The sequence below is a fragment of the Suncus etruscus genome, chromosome 4, assembly GCF_024139225.1.
Source record: "Suncus etruscus isolate mSunEtr1 chromosome 4, mSunEtr1.pri.cur, whole genome shotgun sequence".
Classification (NCBI taxonomy): Eukaryota; Metazoa; Chordata; class Mammalia; order Eulipotyphla; family Soricidae; genus Suncus; species Suncus etruscus.
Genome location: NC_064851.1, coordinates 23,795,608 through 23,816,302, shown reverse-complemented (window position 1 = coordinate 23,816,302; position 20,695 = coordinate 23,795,608). Strand labels below are relative to the sequence as shown.

The following is a 20,695-nucleotide window of genomic DNA, read 5'->3' as shown; positions in this document are numbered from 1 at the left end:
ACAGGTCATTGTTCTTGTTGTCTTCTCAGTGCTAAGGGATGTCTCTTTTGAGTAGATCGATGTCAGAGCAGCTGTAGGGTCGTCCCTGGTACAGGAATGCCTCCGGGTGATGTTATATACAACCTTGGATGTTTTGTAAATGTCTTCTGTAGATCAAGGGGTAAATGGAGAATGTCCATTCTTCTGAGGCCTGTGCCAGGTCTTTATGTCAATGTTCAGGGTGTAAGGTCTCATTGTACTACAAGATTTGTGTGTTCCCCTTTCTATTAGATAAGAACTTATTGGTATGTATAGTATTTTCCCATGTCAGTGTGCCTACGCAAACAAGATATAAAGCCACGTGGTGCTATCAGATATATGGGGGCATAAGAACATTTCCAACAAGACCCATGACTTGGTTCAAACATAAGTATTAAACTGAGGGATTCTTTCACACCAAATTCCATATTGAGCAGTTCACAAAGAGAAGATAAAAAAAAAATGGGGGGGGATCATCACTGTATAAGAAAGTATTTAGCAAAAGTTATAGCCGTCAAAGAAAACACCCATAAAATGTTGAAAAGATATGTGTCCTTTTTATGCCTTTAAAAATAGTTGTGTGGGTGTTAACTCTAGGGCACCACTTTGGTCTGTGAATTAGGACTCAAGAGTACTTAAGTTAGAAAGGGTAAAAAAGGAGTAATGATGATAGGAGTTAAAGAAGTTAAAGAGAAATATGAACTTATGAAGGGGTATGCAAAAGGGCAGAGTACAAAATGGACATTCTGCATACATAAAAACATAATTCAATGATAGTGAGTACTAGTAATGTTTCTTGTGAGAGTACTATTAATGTTTTTTGTGCGCGCGGGGGCTATCGCCCCCGCACGATTTTGAAAATGTAGACTGGACAGAGATTACCAGTGCCAAACCTCCTCCTGCCTGACTCCCGGCTCCCAGGAAGGAGAGATCCTTCAAGAAGCTGGGAGAACAGAAGTTCAGAGCCCCACCCAGACCCTCCCTATGGAGCCGCATGGATAGTGGGGGAAGGCCTAGGGTCCTTCAAGCTCCACCAAGGGACCCAACTCACCGGCTAGCCCAGGGGTGTGGCCCGGGGAAGCCCTGGAGATCTGGAGCAAGGCGGCAGAGGGGTGCTGGGGTTACCCAAATCCCGCACCCCCCCTAGGCCTGGCCAAGCAGGCCACCGGCATGGCGTGGGCCTGCCAAACCTCCTCCTGCCTGACTCCCGGCTCCCAGGAAGGAGAGATCCTTCAAGAAGCTGGGAGAACAGAAGTTCAGAGCCCCACCCAGACCCTCCCTAAGGAGCCGCATGGATAGTGGGGGAAGGCCTAGGGTCCTTCAAGCTCCACCAAGGGACCCAACTCACCGGCTAGCCCAGGGGTGTGGCCCGGGGAAGCCCTGGAGATCTGGAGCAAGGCGGCAGAGGGGTGCTGGGGTTACCCAAATCCCGCACCCCCCCTAGGCCTGGCCAAGCAGGCCACCGGCATGGCGTGGGCCTGCCAAACCTCCTCCTGCCTGACTCCCGGCTCCCAGGAAGGAGAGATCCTTCAAGAAGCTGGGAGAACAGAAGTTCAGAGCCCCACCCAGACCCTCCCTAAGGAGCCGCATGGATAGTGGGGGAAGGCCTAGGGTCCTTCAAGCTCCACCAAGGGACCCAACTCACCGGCTAGCCCAGGGGTGTGGCCCGGGGAAGCCCTGGAGATCTGGAGCAAGGCGGCAGAGGGGTGCTGGGGTTACCCAAATCCCGCACCCCCCGTAGGCCTGGCCAAGCAGGCCACCGGCATGGCGTGGGCCTGCCAAACCTCCTCCTGCCTGACTCCCGGCTCCCAGGAAGGAGAGATCCTTCAAGAAGCTGGGAGAACAGAAGTTCAGAGCCCCACCCAGACCCTCCCTAAGGAGCCGCATGGATAGTGGGGGAAGGCCTAGGGTCCTTCAAGCTCCACCAAGGGACCCAACTCACCGGCTAGCCCAGGGGTGTGGCCCGGGGAAGCCCTGGAGATCTGGAGCAAGGCGGCAGAGGGGTGCTGGGGTTACCCAAATCCCGCACCCCCCCTAGGCCTGGCCAAGCAGGCCACCGGCATGGCGTGGGCCTGCCAAACCTCCTCCTGCCTGACTCCCGGCTCCCAGGAAGGAGAGATCCTTCAAGAAGCTGGGAGAACAGAAGTTCAGAGCCCCACCCAGACCCTCCCTAAGGAGCCGCATGGATAGTGGGGGAAGGCCTAGGGTCCTTCAAGCTCCACCAAGGGACCCAACTCACCGGCTAGCCCAGGGGTGTGGCCCGGGGAAGCCCGGGAGATCTGGAGCAAGGCGGCAGAGGGGTGCTGGGGTTACCCAAATCCCGCACCCCCCCTAGGCCTGGCCAAGCAGGCCACCGGCATGGCGTGGGCCTGCCAAACCTCCTCCTGCCTGACTCCCGGCTCCCAGGAAGGAGAGATCCTTCAAGAAGCTGGGAGAACAGAAGTTCAGAGCCCCACCCAGACCCTCCCTAAGGAGCCGCATGGATAGTGGGGGAAGGCCTAGGGTCCTTCAAGCTCCACCAAGGGACCCAACTCACCGGCTAGCCCAGGGGTGTGGCCCGGGGAAGCCCTGGAGATCTGGAGCAAGGCGGCAGAGGGGTGCTGGGGTTACCCAAATCCCGCACCCCCCCCTAGGCCTGGCCAAGCAGGCCACCGGCATGGCGTGGGCCTGCCAAACCTCCTCCTGCCTGACTCCCGGCTCCCAGGAAGGAGAGATCCTTCAAGAAGCTGGGAGAACAGAAGTTCAGAGCCCCACCCAGACCCTCCCTAAGGAGCCGCATGGATAGTGGGGGAAGGCCTAGGGTCCTTCAAGCTCCACCAAGGGACCCAACTCACCGGCTTGCCCAGGGGTGTGGCCCGGGGAAGCCCTGGAGATCTGGAGCAAGGCGGCAGAGGGGTGCTGGGGTTACCCAAATCCCGCACCCCCCCCTAGGCCTGGCCAAGCAGGCCACCGGCATGGCGTGGGCCTGCCAAACCTCCTCCTGCCTGACTCCCGGCTCCCAGGAAGGAGAGATCCTTCAAGAAGCTGGGAGAACAGAAGTTCAGAGCCCCACCCAGACCCTCCCTAAGGAGCCGCATGGATAGTGGGGGAAGGCCTAGGGTCCTTCAAGCTCCACCAAGGGACCCAACTCACCGGCTTGCCCAGGGGTGTGGCCCGGGGAAGCCCTGGAGATCTGGAGCAAGGCGGCAGAGGGGTGCTGGGGTTACCCAAATCCCGCACCCCCCCTAGGCCTGGCCAAGCAGGCCACCGGCATGGCGTGGGCCTGCCAAACCTCCTCCTGCCTGACTCCCGGCTCCCAGGAAGGAGAGATCCTTCAAGAAGCTGGGAGAACAGAAGTTCAGAGCCCCACCCAGACCCTCCCTAAGGAGCTGCATGGATAGTGGGGGAAGGCCTAGGGTCCTTCAAGCTCCACCAAGGGACCCAACTCACCGGCTTGCCCAGGGGTGTGGCCCGGGGAAGCCCTGGAGATCTGGAGCAAGGCGGCAGAGGGGTGCTGGGGTTACCCAAATCCCGCACCCCCCCTAGGCCTGGCCAAGCAGGCCACCGCCATGGCGTGGGCCTGCCAAACCTCCTCCTGCCTGACTCCCGGCTCCCAGGAAGGAGAGATCCTTCAAGAAGCTGGGAGAACAGAAGTTCAGAGCCCCACCCAGACCCTCCCTAAGGAGCCGCATGGATAGTGGGGGAAGGCCTAGGGTCCTTCAAGCTCCACCAAGGGACCCAACTCACCGGCTTGCCCAGGGGTGTGGCCCGGGGAAGCCCTGGAGATCTGGAGCAAGGCGGCAGAGGGGTGCTGGGGTTACCCAAATCCCGCACCCCCCCTAGGCCTGGCCAAGCAGGCCTCCGGCATGGCGTGGGCCTGCCAAACCTCCTCCTGCCTGACTCCCGGCTCCCAGGAAGGAGAGATCCTTCAAGAAGCTGGGAGAACAGAAGTTCAGAGCCCCACCCAGACCCTCCCTAAGGAGCCGCATGGATAGTGGGGGAAGGCCTAGGGTCCTTCAAGCTCCACCAAGGGACCCAACTCACCGGCTTGCCCAGGGGTGTGGCCCGGGGAAGCCCTGGAGATCTGGAGCAAGGCGGCAGAGGGGTGCTGGGGTTACCCAAATCCCGCACCCCCCCTAGGCCTGGCCAAGCAGGCCACCGGCATGGCGTGGGCCTGCCAAACCTCCTCCTGCCTGACTCCCGGCTCCCAGGAAGGAGAGATCCTTCAAGAAGCTGGGAGAACAGAAGTTCAGAGCCCCACCCAGACCCTCCCTAAGGAGCCGCATGGATAGTGGGGGAAGGCCTAGGGTCCTTCAAGCTCCACCAAGGGACCCAACTCACCGGCTTGCCCAGGGGTGTGGCCCGGGGAAGCCCTGAGATCTGGAGCAAGGCGGCAGAGGGGTGCTGGGGTTACCCAAATCCCGCACCCCCCCCTAGGCCTGGCCAAGCAGGCCACCGGCATGGCGTGGGCCTGCCAAACCTCCTTCTGCCTGACTCCCCTCCCTTCTCATTTTTGGGCCACACCTAACAGCAATCAGGGGTTACTCCTGGCTCTGCACTCAGAAATCACTGTTGGCAGGCTCAGGGGACTATATGTAATGCTGGGAATCAAAACTGGGTGCAAGGCAAATGCCCTACCCACTGTGCCATTGCTCCAGCCCCAGAAGCTTACTATTTTAACTGTGCATAAAATGATAGTCTTATGGATTTTTTTTGGCAGAAACTATAAGTCAGTGTTTCTCAAGAGCTGGGAGCAGATATAGCTCCCTTGTGGATTCCAGAGATATTCCAAGTAGATCATAAGTGGAAATCATGTAAACAGACGGAGGGATATAGCAGGAAACTAGGAGGCCAACCCATGGGACAGAGTGAGGGAAGTATACAGAAAGTAAACAGTTCAGAAGGGAGCCATGGTTGGAAAACGTTGGTAAGCACTACCGATGATTTTTTGTTTGTTTGTTTGTTTTTGGGCCACACCCAGCGTTACTCCTGGCTGACTGTTCAGAAATAGCTCCTGGCAGGCACAGGGGACCATATGGGACACCAGGATTGGAACCAACCACCTTTGGTCCTGGATCGGCTGCTTGCAAGGCAAATGCCGCTGTGCTATTTCTCTGGGCCCGATGATTTTGAAGCATAGATTCCATTGATCAAGGAATCGCTCCCTGGCAATTGTAGAGACTTGAGGAAGGTATCTCCCATACTTAGGATCGCTCTGTCCTCATTTGCAGACAGAAAAACTCCTGATATTTAACTTATTTTTTTTTCCTTTCATTCTGTGATGACCCTATCACATTTAAGGCCTTTTAAAGGCTTGATAAAATCTGCTGAAATGAAGGTATCTTCATTGGGTCACTCTATTGGGCTAGGACATTGACTACTTTATCAACCCTTTCACAATAAAACTGTAACCTGATTTTTGTTGATATTTTTTTTAATTTAGCAGGATTTGTGTACTCCTTTATAAATTTCTCAGGCCTGCCTCTAATTGTCTGTTAGGATCTGTTCTTTGCAGAATGCCATTCCTAATTCTGCACTTGAGTTATTTTTTAATATATATATTTTCTAATTTTGGTCTTAGAGGGATAGATAACTGTAACATGGCTCTAAAATTTCATCTACATGTGGCAACTTTTTTATTTCCTATCTTATCTCATGTGGCAACTTCGAATTTTCTATCTTATCTACAGCCTGTCCATCTCTGCAACTCCATGACTTCTTTCCAACTTATTTGCTGGCCACTTCTCCTGGGATATTTCACAGAAACTACAATTTAGACAGGCTCATTGTCAGCTCATTGTCTTTCAACCTTTTGGCTTTGAAAACAAGAAGAAGGCCAGTGCCATGTTCTGTACCTGGCACCTAAAAAAACGCAGGGCACAAAGCAGACAGGCAACCCCTACTAATTTTTTTAAAATAATTTTTATTGTGACAAGGTTAATTACAAGTCTTTCACAGTAATATTTAAAGTTCATAGTGACATTGAATCAGGGGTATTCTCGCCACCAGTGTTGTCAACCCTGTTCTCAACATCCCCCTCCTTTGCCCCCTGGACTGCTAGTATAAATGGTCCCCTCTGTGTATAGCTTAGTTAAAGATTGGCTATCCGATTCTGTTGTCGTTGACTTTGGGTTTGGTGTTTAAATCTGATCTTTTATTTATTTTTTTTATTTCTACCCTTTTTTGTTTGTTTGTTTGTTTGTTTGTTTGTTTTTTGGGCCACACCCGGTAACGCTCAGGGGTTACTCCTGGCTATGTGCTCAGAAGTTGCTCCTGGCTTGGGGGACCATATGGGACACCGGGGGATCCGCGGTCAGTCCAAGGCTAGCGCAGGCAAGGCAGGCACCTTACCTTTAGCGCCACCGCCCGGCCCCCCTTATGTCTACCCTTATCTATTTGTAATGAACGAGCCAATAAACCCAAGTGCTTGTGTCCACTTGGCACAACTTTGCCAGTGAGCCTCAGACAGATCCTTGGAGTCAAGTAAGGTCTATGCTTACACTAAATTTGGCCAGAACTTGGCCAACGATGGCCAACATTTTCCTTCCTCACCGCCTAGTACATAAGACAGTGGATCTGGGTGACAGGTAACTTTGAATCCCACAGAACCCCAACTTTTTTTTTTTTTTTTTTGGGTGGGTGGGGAGAACCACTGCTGTTCATGGAGTCCCCTTAAGTCACTTAATTCGATCGAAACTGGTGCACAAGCAGCGGTCGGGCTTCGTGGGGGAGGCCGGCAAGTGCGTGGTGTGTTTAGGGGGAGAGGGGGACTCGGTGGGACCTCCATCCACATCCCACCTCGATTGATCCCTGGACGTCTAGTTAAGTTCCCAGCGACGGGCGCCGCCGAGCAAGTGTGGGCACGGGAGGAGCGTCCGACGCCGCCGCCCGACGTCACTTCCGCCCGGAGTCAAGATGGCGGCGCGGCCGCGGGCGCCGGGACTGGCGGAGCGGCTGTGGGCGCTCTGAGCAGCGGGGGGCGCGGCGGGTGCGCACAGGTGAGAGAGAGAAAGAGAGAGAGAGAGAGCGAGCGAGGTGGCCGGGGTAGGCGGGCGGGTGGGCGAAGAACACTCGTTGCTGCTCTCCGCGGTGCGCTTGGCGGCAGCGGCGACGCCACTCGCTGGGACCCGGGCGCGCCTGGGCCGGGCGGGCGGACGCGCTTGCACCGCACCGCGCCCCCCTCGGAGCTTCCCGGGCTGAATTGGGAGGCGTCCCCGGAGTCGGGCACTTAACCCGGCTGCAGTTTGGGACACTCCGGGGTCCCTTTGGCGTTGCATCTCAGCAGCCGGGCACGGTCTTGAGGCGACGGGGTCCCCCTCTGGGATGAAGTTGCGGGCTGGGCTTTGTCGCCGTGTGGCCGCGCGCAAAGCTTTGCCCCGTCTGGAGGACGCGGGTGCGCTGCGGGCGAGTCTTTGCACCCCTGGGGAGCCCGGGGTGTCCCGGGGCCGGCCCCATGGATGGATGCCTGGATGCATGGATGGCTTTCCAGCCCACCACCAGGCATCCCGGTTGCCTTCTCTTCTCTCTTTTGTGCACCCGCCGGACGTGTCTTTTTCTTTTTCTTTTTTCCTCCTCCTCCTCCTTCTTCTTCACACTTGCATCCTTCATTTGTTTGGTGTCGAGTCTTTTGTGTGTGTGTTTTTTTTTATCCTCCCCCCCACCAAGTAGTTTTGTGCATGCGTGTGATTTGTAACCTGGAAAAAGAAACGATCGTGCCCAGGGACGCTCTTTGCATTCGTGTTTGTTTTGTTTCGCAAACGCCAGCGCACTTTCAGGCGATTCCATGGGTTGCAAAAGAGCCCACCCTACCCCCCCCCCCAAAAAAAAAAAAAACCCAACCTGTCTCAGTGAAACAAGGAGCGGACACCCCCCTCACCCCCAGATTAAGAACAATCGGTGGCCCCCAGTACAGTGGGCTTCTTATCTTCCACGCGTGTGACCCATTGGTTTCCCCCTTCTCCACTACTGGCCACCTGCTTCCCAGCGGGGGTCCCCCCCCCATTCCATCAACCCTAGTTAATTGGGAAACCCCCAGCACCCCCTCACACCTTCACTGAGCAGCTGTAAATTCCCCCTCCCCTCCCCAGGAGATTCCCCGATGGACCCCTCGCTTGCTTTGCTTCGTGCAAAGCTCCATTGAGATTTGGGTTTTTTTTTCTCTTTTGGAGAAGTGCAAATGCCTCTCGCTGGGTCACAGCCGATGTTTCTTCTTTCGCTGAGATGTTGGAACCCAGAACGCGATGACCCCTATTGCTCAAAGTTTTTGTGGATTGTTGTACGCAACTGTGACGACGTTTTAGCAGGGAAGAAATATAATAAATAAGGGGGGCGGTGGGGAACCTTTCCATGATTATTCCTCAGGCTTCATTCACGTTTGTTCCGAATGGGAAAATCAATGTAAATGCATGTAAATGCATGTAGGCTGTTGCCTTTCTCTGTCTTTTAAACATTGTATGACATCTTAGGTACAGAGCCTAAGGAAGAGGAACTGAGACACTAGAGTTACATGTTCAGGGTTTTGTCTTAAGAGATGGCATGCAGCTGCCCAGTCGTTCTCTGGATGCTTCCTTAAAAATACTTACATTAGCCACATTCTTTTACATGTAGAGTCTTAATGTAGCCTTCAGAGGATCTGTAAATATCTGATTAAGCCACCTGATATTTTTAAGCTTTGCAAACCTAAGATTGAAATTCTTAGTGGTTCAGATACAGGGCAACAGCTTCTGGGATTCCCTGAAAATGTTTTATTCACTACATCTCTCTCTCTCTCTCTCTCTCTCTCTCTCTCTCTCTCTCTCTCTCTCTCTCTCTCTCTCTCTCTCTCTCTCTCTCTCTCTCTCCCTTTTTTTCACTACATTTCTTTTTACTTGTTTTCTTTAAATGAGTGAATGTACACAAGTTCTGGGAACCTGAAAATATCGCTCAAGGAAAGTTCACTTTTGTCGATTGTGAAGGTGATTTTCATTGAAAAGTTGACCTATTCACAATTTCTTTTTTCATTTTTGTGGACAGTTCCTGTGTCAACATGGTTTGAATTTGTTATAATGCATTAATTTCGTCTGAGTAGGAATCAAAAAGATACACACTGTATAACAATTGAATAGAGAAAGGCACAAAGAAGGAATAGAAGACAGACCCTCCCATTCCTCGGATAACCACAGCTAGCATCTTAACAGACCTCCCATTGCTCCGAGAGCATGCGTTTATTTATTTATGTGGACATGCTTTGGCAGATTTACATACTATGCAGGACTGATATCATTGTAGTAATTGTAACCTATTTTTCTTTCTACTGTTCTGAGCATGGTAGTATAATTTCTTAATCTCTTTATTATATATGGTTGGACCATAGTTTTATCAATTTTATGTCGATCAGAAAGATTTCTAAAATAGGAGTTTTGTTTTCATGAAGTTTCATCAAATGCTTCTTTGGGGATTTTTATGTTCATAATCACTTAAGATATATGAAAATGGAAAATCTGATTTTTAGCCTCTAAAACATGCATTTTTACTGACAATGCAGTTAAAAGAGGGTAACCTCAATTTCAGCTTCTTTTCATTCTCTTATCAGCCTTTTCTGTGCAGTTACATAGGTGTATCTACACACATAATCTTTTGATGATTATTTTACATCAGTCAGATGTTTATTTATTCATAGAGCTGTTTCTTTAAGCTTCCCATCTCTCTTCAAATTCCCCATATGATTTACAAGCCTTTACAGTCGGTTAAATCATGGCCTTATAGGGATGGAAAGTACCTTAGGTTATTTAGTATTTTCATGTCTTCCAGTTTGCTTTTCTGCTATTTTTAACACTCATGCAGAAAACAAAACAAAACAAAAAATACATCTGTGGGATGAAACACAAAGCATCAGAGTGGAGAGTAGACAGGGAGATGGTGGATATTAGGGAGTATATGTGGTGATGTGTAAATTTTGGGCATTTCCTGATGTTTGGGATGTTACCATAAGATATTAATTATTATTGATCCTGCTAACGTGTGTCTCATACTGTGTGGAAGATCCGTTTAAAAAAATTACTTCCTTAGAGGAATTGGAAGCAGTGTTCCCGAGAGCAGTACTTAGGTTAAACCAAAGAAGGATTTTTTAACCTTGGTATTATTGATAACTTTGGGCTGGGTGATTATTACTATTATTACCTTTATTATTACTACTACTACTATTATTATTAATTATTATTATTTTATGATACACCCTGAGGTTTTACTCTTGACTCTGCATTCAGGAATTAATTACTCTGGGGGAACCAAATGGGGGATGCCAGGAATTGAATTTGAGTTGACCAGGTACAAGGCAAATCTCCTATCTGCTGTACTATTTTTCTTGCCTGGATGATTCTTTATTATAGCGACATATTTGGACATTGTCATTTATTTAGTTGCATCTTTGGTGAAGGAAGTTTCCAGTTAGCTCCAGGTTCCCTGGGGTGGGTTGCCAAATTGTTGCAGTTCCACTGCATTGGAGATAAAGCTCACTTAATCTCTTGGACTCAGAAAAGCAATTTATGGAATCTCTAAAGTCAAAAAAAGTATAGTAGACAAAGTACTATGCCACTTGAAGCCAGGCAGTGGACTCATGGCCTGTCAGAGCACTCTCCTCCAATTTTATGACTTTATGAATGGTGACTTTGAGCAGTTTCATTGGGTGGCCCTGTTGTGGTAAGAGATAAAATAACACACAGTAACTGGAGACTAGAGGAATTTTCATGATCCAGGCTTAGCATTCCCAATACGTAGATTGAATTGTTATAAAAATTTAAATAAATTTGCATGGGTTCAGTGAATGGTGAATAATTTAAGCGTTTGGTTCATTATACTGCATAGCATATTCATCATATTTTATTTCATTATACAGAAAGAACTGTTGTTTTCCTGGAAAGTGAGACCTCTTGAAGGTTGATGGCAGAAACCAAGACAGTTTTTCTGGTCTTCTTTGTTTTATTTTGTTGGTTTTTTTTTTTGGGGGGGGGAGGTGGGCTGCACCTAGTATTACTGAGGGTGTACTCTAGTTTCCATGCTCAGGGGCCACCCTTAGCAGCATTTGGGGACCATCTAGTACCAGGGTAGAATTTACTTAGGACTTAGGGTTCTAGAATGCAAGGCATGTGTTCGATCCCTTTATTCAGCTCTCTGGCCTAAAACCTTTTTTTTTTTTTTTTTTTTGAGACAAACAGCAATTCATGATTTTTGCCCCAGAAGTGATGAGTTTATCCTAAGGAAATCACTTGCCATTTTGTTTTGAGCATTCGGTGGTGCTCAGGGGTTACTCTTGGCTCTCTACAGAATCATTCTGGGGGAACCACATAGGTTGCTGGGATTGGCCATGTGCAAGTCACTCTACTTGCAATAGTATATCTCCTGTTCCTTGAAACTTTTATAACTGTAACACTATTTGATCATTTAAAGATAACTCATTGATCTTCTTAGCAAATATACATAATTAATACAGTATCCTCCAGCCAAATATTTATATGTATGCATATATGCTTTTTCATCTTTTTATTTGCAATTTTTACAAGTATAGATAGGATACATTTTTGTTATGAAATAAGTAATTTTTAATTAAATTAGAATAAATAAAATAAAATTAGAATTTACTGATAAAATTGTGCTTATGAAATTTATTTGGTAACAGGGTGTTTTTCTGAATTAAAGAATTTCTGCATAATTTCACTGAGATGAATGTATGTGCTATTTAAATATTCTTTCTTAAAAAGAGTGCTTTTCTTTCTTCAACCCCCATCTCCCTGTAGCGTGAATTAAAGTTATTATAAGTAGTAAATCTCATTCATTTAGAGTGAAATATACTTATAATATTTTGCTCTGTACTATATGGTATTTATTCTTATGACTCTTGGTTCTTGTCACACCTATACTTTGTTTTCATTTATCGGCCCCTTGGAACATGCAATAAATGAGGTTTCATTGAATACTTACATATTGCCAACCCTTTTGGTGAAAAGAATATATTATTTTTAGGTTTTGCAATAAATCATGATAGGCTTTGCTTTGAAAGAGCTAAATTACTTTTTGGCATGGCTTGCCTGAAATATGTAAAGCCAAGAGCAACTGTTAGTTTTATTTTAGTGGGCAGTCTGTCTGGAATTTGATAAAATCTGCACATTTTACATGTGCTTATAAGTAGTAGCTTAACTAAGATAACAAAACTAGTAGGGATGCTCTGGCATTTTAATTTAAACAATTTAATTTATTTTAATTAAGCAATTGTTTAATGTAACTATTGTAATTTAAACAATTGTTTCTCAATCAGGTGTCATGTGGACAGTCAGAATATTACCATAGGTGAAAATTGTGTAGCTAGGGGACCACAATAGAAGTCTAAGGAGCAAAGAGTAGGCCAGGGGACCAGTAGCAAACATTAGGGCAGGAAGGAAACCTGATCAGAAATGAGCCAGAGCCATAGTAGGAAAAAGATTAAGCAACTGATATTAAACAATGCCATAAAAATTTGAAAAGAATCATGTGATTCTCCAAACATTTAGAGACTTTCATATGAATATTTTGCATTACTAACAGTACATAAATTAAGCATAATTTGGAGCAGGGGTCTTCAAACTACGGCCCGAGGGTCACATATTGTATTTATTCCCATTTTGTTTCTTCACTTCTAAATAAGATATATGCAGTATGCATAGAAATTTGTTCATAATTTTTGTTTTTACTATAATCTGGCCCTCCAACAGTCTGAAGGACAGTGAACTGGCCCCCTGTTTAAAAAGTTTGAGGACCCCTGATTTTGAGTGTCTGTAAGAAAGGGACTTTTCAAATGCTTTTTATTCTGTTAAGCTTATTTTAAGGACTTTGACATAATTCTGAAAGGCCTACTTTTAAAACATTTTAAAATAGGAGGATTCTTGGGCTGGAGTGGTGGCGCAAGTGGTAGGGCATTTGCCTTACCGGCTCTAACCCAAGACGGACTGTGGTTCAATTCTCTGGTGTCCCAAGCCAGGAGCGATTTCTGAGCGCATAGCCAGGAGTAACCCCTGACTATCACCAGGTGTGACCCAAAAACCAAAAAAAAAAAGAAGTTTCTGTTTTTTTGGGCTACACCCAGTGGTACTCAGGGCTTACTCCTGGTTCTTTGCTCAAGGATCACTCCTGTCAGTGCTCTGGGGACCATATATAACACAGAGGATGGAACCTGGGTTGATTGGATACAAGGTCAGCATCCTGCTGCTGTACTATTTGGCCCCAGTTAATTCATTTATTTTGGTTTGGGGCCACACCCAGTAGTGCTTAGGGGTTACCCCTGGCTTTGCACTCAAGGGTCACTCCTGGTGGGCTGCGCTGAGTAGTTCTATCTTTTGGTTCCAATTTAATTCTTTTGTTGCTGTTTTGGGCCACACCTAAAGGTACTCAGGGCTTATTCCTCCCTTGGGGATACTGGGGATTGAATTTTGATCAGCAGTGTGCAAGGCAAGTGTCTTACTTGCTGTTTTTAATCCCTACAGCCCCTGATTTAGATTCTATTTATTTTCTCCTTTGGAACATACCCAGCAGTGCTCAGGGCTCAGAGGTCATTCCTGGCTCTGTGCTCAGAAATTACTCTTGGCAGGCTGTGGGGACCATCTGGGATGCCAGGGGTTGAACCCGGGTTGGCACATGCAAGGCAAACTGATTTAGATTCTTTTTTTTGGGGGGGGGGGTCACACCTGGCAGTGCTCAGAGGTTACTTTTGGCTCTGCACTCAGAAATCGCTCCTGGCAGGCTTGGGGGACCAAATGGAATGCCGGGTATTGAACATGGGTTTGTCCCAGTTTGGCTGCATGCAAGGCAAATGCCCTACTGCTGTGCTATCTTTCCGGCCTGATTTAAATTCTTAATTGTGACTGTTTGGCTAGAGATCATGGGACAGGTCACCTGTTCAGGGAGATAAATATTGTATCTGTGCTATTCTGTAGTAGTGAATTGAGCCCCATCATATAAGAAGCACAGAGAATGCCTCCTTTTTGGCTTTAGGGGTAAAAGTTTCTGCTCTTGCCTTTTTGAAGTTATTTGTAAAGTGTGGATGATGAAGGAAATTAGTTGAGATAAAGAATATAGAGAGAATTTGAGGTACTTTAAGCTTTAAAAAAAAACCATAAGTAGGGGCCGGTGAGGTGGCGCTAGAGGTAAGGTGTCTGCCTTGCAAGTGCTAGCCAAGGAAGGACCGAGGTTCGATCCCCCGGTGTCCCATATGGTCCCCACCAAGCCAGGGGTGATTTCTGAGCGCTTAGCCAGGAGTAACCCCTGAGCATCAAACGGGTGTGGCCCAGAAAAAAAAACCAAAAAAACAAAAACCATAAGTAGAATGTTTCTTAGGCATTTCTCCTTAAACACTAGGTTGGCATGGTTATTGTCAAGAAAAACCTTTCAAGTTAGTTTCAGTCCTTAGTCTTCCAAGAAGAACCTCTTCCTGCTAAACATGGAGAATGGTAGCCTCTTTCATGGAAGGCCTCTTCCATGCCTTTCTCAAAGCCAAATCTGCACTAGTTTCACTTCTCCAAAAAATAAATCACTTGGTGATTTCTGATTTCATCAGACATCTCCTTGGGGCTCAAGACTCTGGGTCTCCTTTCCTAGTCTGGAAGAAAGATCAATCTCTCTTTTTACCTAGTATAGTTTGTGTGACCTAGTATAGTTTGTGTGTTTGTGTGTGTGTGTGTGTGTGTGTGTGTGTGTTTGACTGTTTCAAACTGGTCTCTAAAATGAAGTGTAGCCCATTCTGCTTAAATACCAGCCCTGAGCCCACCACTCCATCTTTATAGTCCAGTCATATATCTATTCTTCCAGTCTGTTGTTACATCCCACCTTTGGGGTGTGCACATCATCTGCACTGTCTCTTTTAAACTCCTGCAAGTCCTTTTCTTTCAGCTTTCTTCTGTGGCTCAGACCCTTATTCTACATCTGAGACTCTTAATGGGCTTGCTGACTTGCCTGGCCTCTTCTTCCTGACTGCCCCTTTCCTTCCTACTTCCTCACTCCTTCCTATCAACTTGATGTTCTCAAAACTAGAGTTTTGTTTGCGATGCTTATCAGTCAGAAACTTCTATTGGCTGCACTTTGCCCATCTCAGGTTGTGCCCTTCATAAAGCCAGTTTCTTTTGCCCTCCTGACGACATGTATTCAGAGGCTGCTTTGAAATAATCCCCCTTCCATCTCTCTCTTAAAGGTTTTTGTGATGGGCCAAGAAGAGGATGAGTGTGATAATAATTCCTCACTATCTGAGGAGCCCTACTTGTGACTTAAGTACTTCCTAGAACTAGCTGTAACTTTCATTTTAGTTCTTGCTCTGCACACCTCTTAAGTGTTAGAGTCCTCTGCTTGGCCTTCAATAACTAGCTAGCCACAGGGACAGTCTTTCATTAAAAAACAAAAACATCACAACAAAACATAATTAGGAAGACATTTATTGTACCTTGAAGCAAGAACTGCAAATTGTTTTTTAGACAGCCAAGAGTTTTTGTGTGTTTGTTTTAGATTCATACCCAGTGTTGCTCAGCTTACTCCTGGCTCTGCCCTCAGGACTCTCTCTTGGAGGGTTTGAGGGACCATATGTGGTGCCAGGGTTTTTCCTTGTATAAAGCAAGCAAACACTCCACCCCACTGTACTACTATCCAGCCCTGTCAGCAAGTATTTTAAAATAAATATTTCAGAGTTTCTTAAACTTAGAACAGTCCACAAACATTTCCTTCGCAAATAGTAGATCATTGCTATTATTTTGCATTTCACAAATAGTATGATCAGTTACTTATTCAAATAGACACCTCTGCACCAAAGCCTCAGATTTTAAGTAGAAGAGTTTTTTCTTCCCAAACAATAGCTACCTTGGACTAGGGAAATAGTTCAGAGGACTGGAACACAGGCTTTGTGTAATTCATTTATCTTATTTATTTTTTAGGTTTGGACCACATCTGGTGGTGCTCAGGGATTACTTTGGTTCTGTGCTCAGGGGTAGTTCCAGGTGGAGTTTCAGGGATCATATAGGTTGCCAGGGATCGAGCCCTGGTCAGCTATGTGAAATGAATTTCCCTACACTGTCAACTATCTCTCTAGTGCCTATAATCTTTTTTTTTTTTTTTTTTTTTGGTTTTTGGGCCACACCCGGTGATGCTCAGAGGTTACTCTTGGCTGTCTGCTCAGAAATAGCTCCTGGCAGGCACGGGGGACCATATGGGACACTGGGATTCGAACCAACCACCTTAGGTCCTGGATCGGCTGCTTGCAAGGCAAACGCCGCTGTGCTATCTCTCCGGGCCCATTGTGCCTATAATCTTAATTTATCACTTGATCTGGTAACTTTGATTTATGACTTTGATGTAGTTTCAAATGTTAGTTCATTTTTGGGGGGCATTTTTATGTTGCTTTTAAAAGATCTATTTTTCTATATAGTGTCTAGAAAAACAAAGAAACAAACAAAACTAGAATTCCCGAGCAGCAACTCCTGAGCAGGAGTTTCATTGCTTAGAAAATCTTGATGTGATGGGGCCGGGGCGGTGGTGCAAGCACTAGCCTAGGACAAACCGTGGTTTGATCCCCTGGCATCCCATATGGTCCCCCAAGCCAGGTGTGATTTCTGAGTGTATAGGCAGGAGTACCCCCTAAGTGTCACCAGGTGTGGCCCAAAAAACAAACAAACAAACAAACAAACAAACAAAAAAAGAAAAGAATATCTTGATGTGAGAAACACATGCAGACCTAAGTCCTAAGTGCCAGGGCCAGTGCATCATGTTACTTTAACTTTTTGTTTTTGCAAGAAATATAGAAGTATTTTTGCAGGTTTCCTGAAAATACCTCAATTTTAAGTGTTTAATCACAAAGTAGCATCAGTATTGGCAACTGCAGTGGAAAAACAGTAACTCAAAGGGGTCAGCTGAGAATTCTTTTTGTTTTCAAATTGTGAAATGAGCTATCGTGTGGCATCTTGCTTTAGAAATTTTGGGTTGGAGTTGGAAGTTTGGTATTTGAGTGTTAGGAAAGAATCAACTTAATCTTTTCGTAGTAATACGTTTCACACATTAACATAGTGTCAGGAAAGTGTTGCTTTATGAAAAATTTGATTTTTTTTTTTGGGGGTCACACCCGGCAGTGCGCAGGGATTACTCCTGGCTTCATGCTCAGAAATTGCTCCTGGCAGGCACGGGGGACCATATGGGATGCTGGGATTTGAACCGATGACTTTCTGCATGAAAGGCAAACACCTTACCTCCTTGCTATCACTCTGGCCCCGAAAAATTTGATTTTAATACTATTTTGTATTTGTATATGGCCGTAGTTGTTTGAGTTATACTTTTTTTGGGCGAGATGGGAATTGTGACGATAACCTTGAATCAGTGGCGAGTTCTCATTAAAAATGAGGGAATTGTGGGCCAGAACGGTAGTACAGTGAGTGGGTTGGTTCTATACTTGACACCCTATATAGTACCTCAAGCCAATACCCTGAGTCATTAACCAGATTACGCACCACTGGTTGTAACCCAAAGCCAAAAAGAAAACAAACAAAACAATCAGGGAATGACTGGAAAGCACCAATCTACCTTTACATGCGAATTTTTACCTTTCTCTATTTTGGCGATTAGTCTTGAAAATAAATAAAAGAAATTAAATTTTATTTCAGGGGTATTTTGATTGAGTGGAGTTGCCTCATTGAGAGAAATTAGTGACTCTTGTTGTTAGTGCTACAGGAAGGAACATGTCTTACTGTTACAATGAGAAGTAAAATAATATTTTAACTTCTTTAGGGAGATGAGACATTTAGGGTAGGATAGAGTGTATTATTGTAGGTGCCTTAAGCAAAAATCTAAAATTTATAACACAAAAACAGATTCAGTGAAGTATAAAGACAATGTGCAAATTTAATCAAAAGCATAAAAGAACAGATATTAGTATCTTATTTGTTGTGTTATTTAGGTGATTGGTAATTTCTATACATTTATTACTAAGCTTTTTATTAATATATTCTTGGAGCAGTGTTTTCTGAAAAATGTCTACTTGATTTTTAGTAGAGGAGGAGAAGAAAAGCTTAGGGAGCCATAATACCAATGTATAATTTTTAGTACTTTGCTACTTTGCTAGTATATCCACAGGTCTCTCATTTAACAATCTATTATGACACTGAGTTTATATATTTTAAATGAAGGTTTTAATCAACCTCAGTTTCTCTCTAGCATTCTGTAGCTGTAAAGCCAATTCAGAACAATGAACCCTCTGTTTTTCCACCCTGTTACATGGGAAACTGTATTATCTATCAATTCCCCTCATATGGAGTAACTCTCATAAACTCTGCTTCACTTGTTTAGATTTATCTCTGTCCTATAAATTTGGAGACTCGGACCCCAGGATATACGACTGTGGTACTCAGAGCCTCTTGGAAGTAATCATTTTACTGAAATTGGAGAAATCACTGATTTATTTCTGAGAACCCCATTCTTTACACCTTTCATGTGCTTTTCCTTTACTTTTAAAAGAAATGAAATATGTCTTTTAGTTTTGAGGCACACTGGTGCCCAGGCTATTCCTGGCATGGGCTTCCCTCTGGATGATGCTCAGGGGACCATCTGGTACCAGGGATTGACCCTGGTCTCTAGCATGCAAAGCTTATTGTTCATACTGATGAGCTATTGCTTTCTCTCTGGTCCCTCATGGACTTTTATAATTAGTGAGATTCTTCTGTGTGGCATACTTAGTCACACCATTGTCTTTTTGCCTTGGGTAGAACTTATTTTAGAGTGGGAAACACTAGTCTTCCAGTACTGATAGCTCACATCCTCTGACTCAGCAGTTTTCCAGTCTGTTTTATTTTCAGTCTTTAAAACAAGCACACACATCACACACACACACAAACTTACACACAACTACTTATTTTTGAAATGCTAAGTTAGGTTAAATTGGTCACTGTAGTGTATTTAATTGGGTCTTCTGCTTTTACTTTGCACGTAGATTTTATAAATTTAAAAAGGGCTGGCCAGTTTGTTGAGGGTATCTTGATGCTTTAAAAACCAATATCTGAATAAAGTCCTTAGTTATTGTTGCTGTGTTGATACTAATTATGTATAAACATCTGATCTTTATGCCAGTAAGTGAAATATTTGCGGAGATGCTTTGTCCTTGAATTTGGAAGTAATTTCTTGATTAGTTAATTACAAACGTATTGTTAAAATCTCAGGTATGGAAAAATCAAGGTCAATTCCTTGAGCATATGCCAATAGTAATGTATAGGTGATTATTAAAAAATCCCCATACTCCAAATTTGGATATCTGCCTAATATGTTTGTGTATACATGTATGTGTGAATGTGTGTATTGATGTTGGTTTGGAGGCTGCACCCAGTGATGCTCAGAGGTTACTCCTGGTTCTGAGCTCAGGAATTATTCTTGGCAGGCTCAGGCGATCATTTGGGATGCCTGGGCTCAAAACTAGTCAGTCATGTGCAAAACAAAAGCCCTACCTACTATACTATTGCTCTAGTCCTTCTGCTTAGTATATTTCATCAGCCTTTTGGTGCACACCCAGCAGTGATCAGGGATCACTTGAGGTTATACTTGGGGGGACCAAATGTACTGCTAGGAATAGAACCTGGTTGGCAGCATGCGAGGCAAGCTCCTTATTTCTTTTTTTTTTTTTTTTTTTTTTTTTTTTGATTTTGGGCCACACCCAGCGTTGCTCAGGGGTTACTCCTGGCTGTCTGCTCAGAAATAGCTCCTGGCAGGCACGGGGGACCATATGGGACACCGGGATTCGAACCAACCACCTTTGGTCCTGAATTGGCTGCTTGCAAGGCAAACGCCGCTGTGCTATCTCTCCGAAGCTCCTTATTTCTATATTATCTCTCCAGCCCCATATTGTATTTTATCTACTAAACATCAGCATGTGGAATAGTAAAAATATGGAGTTTACAGACTGCCATAGTTTAAGATGGCTTGGTTAGACATGGAAATCCAAAAATAAAGGAAAATGTAAATCAGGCTCAGAGAAATCCCAGAAAAATTTAAATTTTCAGTGTACTTGTGGAAAATCAAAGGTACAACTAGTTCAGCATCTTGAAAAATTGAGAACAACACCTATATATCAAATAACCATATTGAACACTCTACCATACCTTACAATTTTGTCAGCCACTTCAAAAAAGCTGGGAAAAGTAAAAGGAAAGAAAACAATCTTTTTTTTTTTTTTTTTTGGTTTTTGGGCCACACCCGTGATGCCCAGGGGTTACTCCTGGCTATGCGCTCAGAAGTCGCTCCTGGCTTGGGGGACCATATTGGACACGGGGGGGGGGGAGGATGGAACCGCGGTCCATCCAAGGCTAGCGCAGGCAAGGCAGACACCTTACCTCTAGCGCCACTGCCCAGCCCCAGAAAACAGTCTTTAAGTATCATTGGGCCCCAGCACCCAGCTATTAGGCCTGGCATTGTTAGGCTGAATTTAGCCAGGAGTGCCTCCTCCCTCTCAGGCTCCCAATAACTAACAGGGAGGTTCCTTTCTTAACAATGCCGTTTGAAAGTTACAGCTCACCTCATGAAGCTCACCACAAATAGGGATGAGTTTAGTTAGAGAAATAACTACATTTTGAACTATCCTAATAATGAGAACGTATGAGGGTTATAGAAAGCCTGTCTAGAGTACAGGCAGGGGTTGGGTGGGGAGGAGGGAGATTTGGGACATTGGTGATGGGAATGTTGC

General features: G+C 45.6%; 1 protein-coding gene across 1 annotated transcript in view; it reads left to right on the top strand.

The window, feature by feature from the left end:
* The first annotated feature begins 6,968 nt into the window (after nucleotides 1–6,968).
* Nucleotides 6,969–20,695, top strand: part of PRDM2 (PR/SET domain 2) — a 131,258-nt gene continuing 117,531 nt past the window's right edge. The window contains exon 1 of the mRNA XM_049771955.1: nucleotides 6,969–6,995. The gene's annotated coding sequence lies outside the window, so the exon portion shown is untranslated. The remainder of the gene's footprint in view (nucleotides 6,996–20,695) is intronic.